General features: G+C 38.5%; 1 long non-coding RNA gene across 1 annotated transcript; it reads left to right on the top strand.

The window, feature by feature from the left end:
• The first annotated feature begins 1547 nt into the window (after window positions 1-1547).
• Window positions 1548-2941, top strand: LOC146476913 (uncharacterized). The gene is made up of 2 exons (XR_014865468.1): window positions 1548-1752; window positions 2707-2941. It is a non-coding gene; the product is annotated as an uncharacterized LOC146476913 (long non-coding RNA).
• Window positions 2942-4035: the final 1094 nt, after the last annotated feature.

Here is a 4035-nt window from a genome sequence, read left to right as displayed (position 1 = left end):
CTTTAAGGAAGCGAGTGAGACTAACAATGACAGAGACAGGATTGCGATAAATTATGAACAAATTCTTGTGTCAGCTTAAAAAGATAGAGGCCACTCAATTCAGCTTTAATTGCAGCATCCACATGCCCTTATTCGATTGTATACAAGTATACGTAGCAATTAATGGGACAAGCACAGGAGACTAAGATTGACAAATTTCGTTTACCCCAAAAGTACGCCAGTGAAACGCCGAAATTCGCTTACTGTAATTACCGAAGCGACTGTTACGTGCGTAAGTTTCCCTCACTTCTTTAAAGAAATTAGTTTTCATGTCACCGCGAAAATAAATTTATAACATTTGCTATCTAAGTGTGTTTTCATCTTATTGTTTATTTTTCCTACAAAGAAAACTCATTCCGGAAAGACGCCTCCAAATTCTTCCGACCCCTGGGGCATGTACCACCTTCGTCGAAAAGCCTCAATGAAATGTATCAATTACCTAACTTGCGTTATTTCGCCAATGTTCTTCTTCTCTATTTATAGCAATTACTTTTCAGTATATGGGACGAAAATTTGCTCGGATGCCTGTCCGCGGAAATTGTGTTCCAAGCGAGGAAGAGCCGACAACTGAGCCTTCCGCTTAAGAGAAATTGTAAGCTGTGAGAAACGGATAATTTCTTGCTCATATTTCAAGGCCAAATAAATGTTGTGGTTATACGTAGTAAATTGCGTTATTAGCTTTTATCTTTACCATTTTCAGGTGCTTCTTTGTCATTAAGTGTGTCGATGTTCTCGTCTGTCAGAGCGACAGCGAAATGGTCCTCCCCATTGCGTTTTGAAAATATGTATTTCCTCGCATTGTGGCAGCTAAAGTCTTAGATCTTAGATAGATCGCATAGAGAATGTCAACAGGTAAAAGAAGCTTAAGCAACGACAACCTTCCACAAAACAATTGGTCTAATGGGCCAAACAATCCCTCTGTACGTTTGTTTGGTACATTTTTTGCCGACCTCAGCAAACCACCAACGGGAAAAGACCAGATTCAAGGTTATGGAGGACGCGAGCACATGTTGTCTAAATATTTCATCCTCTTTCTCAAATTGAATGGCGTTGCTATCAGTTAAGTTTTTGGATAGTTCGTACATATTGGACAAGTTGAACAAGGAGGATAACAGAATTCATTCGTATACTAAAAATTAGCATTGTCGATGTTTACCAACTTTGTCGTGAAATCATCTCTCGAACCTTTTTCTGAGATGAAGCTAATCTGATCCGGTGTTTACAAACACAGAATACATGTTCAAGTGTGAAGCAGCCGAGCTAGTAACTTGTAATATATATTTCTGAAAATTACGTGCTCTTTTTTAAACAGTGCCTACCCTTACAATAATGAACATGAGGAATTACCCTTCAAGACCTTTGACTGAATTACCACCCCGGACGTCTTGGGCTAAACGGCCCACTAAATTACGGCGAAGTTTGACAAACATAGTTATTCTTTACACCAATGACATCTAACGGTGCACTATATATATAAGAATGCTGTTTAATCGCAACGGATACACAAAGTTGGTCCCAGTTAAATAGTGTTAAGCTGACAAGACATTCAGGAAAGTATCCAGCTCGTATCTAGAGATGAAATCTGATGCACGATCTGTAGTGTTGATTTTTAGCGTCCTTCTGGCCTCAGTGATTTCAGATTGTGAAGGTGTTATTGGTCCATTCCCGACCGGGGCTAGGCTAAGGCTGAAAAGGGACGTTCAAAACAGCAAGGTAAGCTAATAACGTACACGTGAAAGGACTCGTATGTTCAGGGGTACCCAACTGACAATATCATTTTAGAAAGCCTTAATCGTCTTAGAAATTCGGGTTTAATTCTGAATTGTTTACTGTTTATATTCACACTACAAGACGGGAATAGGTGTGCAGCTTGAGCTATGAACCTGAGTGTTTATTGCCGTCCGAATATCGTTACATCATTCAATATGGTAACCAAACAATATATGAAAAGAATCCTTAACAAACTCACTCGGGCTAAACTAGCCATGTGTGCCGCCTAATACGAAAACCCAAAACACCCAATGGGAAAAAAACTGGGAACGTATTCCCAAACCAAGGGCAGTCGCCCAAACCTTTGGGGGTTAAAGCAAGAAGAGCGGATATGGAAAACAATTAAATAATAAGTTGAAAGTTCGAGAACTGAGATGAATAAATTACAGTCAACAAACCTCATATACTCAACAACAATAGAGCCAGTTTACCGCATAACGGCTCACATGTGTACATACCAATAGGAAATTATTCACATTCTTTGTCACTGCCACTTACAGTTTAGTTCCACAAAGTGTAAACACATACATTTTTGGGGAAGCGTCATGTCAAACTCTCGTAACAGACTTTCATTGATGCAGCTTAACACTACTGGCAAATGATTCCACATAGTGATCACACTTCCTTGTAAAGCATCTCTCGTTAAAGTACGTTTTGCAATATCTCTCATTCAAATGGTTTTCTCGACACTGGCGTCTTAACATTATTTCTCTGTTTTTCCTCTGTAACCTCATTTCAAGCGAAAAAGTTCTCGCGACAATCTCAGTTAATTTTAAAAAAAATGGTTTAAATGACGGAGTTCGCCCGGTTTTTATGTTCTTGATTTAACAGCCATCCATTAGATTTCTCAAAGTATTGAGTTTTCTGACAGTTTCCCTTTCGTCTTACTTTTTGCAGGGGATCTCAGACAGGAATGGAGGGTTGTGCAAAGTGTTAAAGGAAGCATATTGTGAGAAACATTTAGAGGAGAAATTCAAGATGCATTAAAATGAACTTCTCAAGTTTGAGGAAGTAAAACTGTATCAATAACAAATTTATCCAATTAAATGCTGTGATAAACGTTTGTATTATACTGTTTACAAAGTGTCAGTAATTCACTGATTAAACTTTTGAGAGACAATAAAATATTATGGGACTGGCTATGTACTGCTCTGATTTATAGTATGTCAAACTTTACCGCTTATGTTCGGTCTTAGGTGACCCTGTGAACCCTGTGGCAAATAGCTGCTTTGTGGGGCATTGGAACGAACGATATATCAAAGTACCGGAGGTCAATCGCCTTAACCTCCACTATGTCTAAGGTTGCTGACGACATTAATGTTCAGGGTCATTTGTTGGCACATCGCCAATGTTACGACACATCACGCCGGACAATTTTGGTTGGTTCCTTTATTTATCCAACACCCATGCTCAGTTTTAGAAGTCCAAAGCGACCGATGGCACATGTGTTTGAAGGTATATTCGACCATATAGACCCCCATTACTGGTTTATAAAATGCGTCAATACGATATCATCCCTGATATAAAACTTCCTTACAAACAGGAAACGCAGACGACTGCTTTTCTGAGTCGGGTGGTTAAGTAGTTAACCAGGAAAGTCTCGCAATGTACTAAACCAAAACCTTAGTTGTCTATATGGTAAATGATCTAAAACCTCTCCCTTCAAATTTTGTCGTGGTCCGGCAAAAGAAAACAAATGAATACAGCTCGGGCGCCTATAAAGGAGATTCTTTGTGTGCAATGTCAGGGGTAATCATTCAAAGTAATATCCAAAGTGGAATGTGCAACATTCAACATCAATTCACGTTGTTACTCCCGTCTAAAACCTTTCAAAGAGACGATATGTTTTTAACAACTAATTAAAGAGCGCAGATAGTCCTGGCTAAATATCTAACCTCTTTTTGCATTGCAGGATACAATCATTTTGCTCTTTTCCTATCATTACTTTCAAATCAGTTCCCTGGAATTTGTGGGTAATAATTTAAATCAATACAAAAGAGAGCGAATTGTTGATTCGTTGCGGATCCAAGAACTAGAAGCTCCTGAAGATGCTCGGACTCCGCAGTCTTTATAAATGCATAGTTGTGTTTTTTGTTTGTTTGCTTTTTGACAAGGTAATGTAGCATCAAAATGGTTACTAATATCATTTGTTAACACGTAAAATGTTCGCATTCTGTCGTTAATAATCGCATAAAAGTAAGATAAAAATGATGTGGCTTACTAATT

Source organism: Pavona decussata, unplaced genomic scaffold (genome assembly GCF_977016875.1).
Source record: "Pavona decussata unplaced genomic scaffold, jaPavDecu1.1 SCAFFOLD_72, whole genome shotgun sequence".
Taxonomy (NCBI): domain Eukaryota; kingdom Metazoa; phylum Cnidaria; class Anthozoa; order Scleractinia; family Agariciidae; genus Pavona; species Pavona decussata.
Note: the sequence above shows the minus strand (reverse complement) of the source record. Positions and strands in the feature narration are given on the sequence as shown.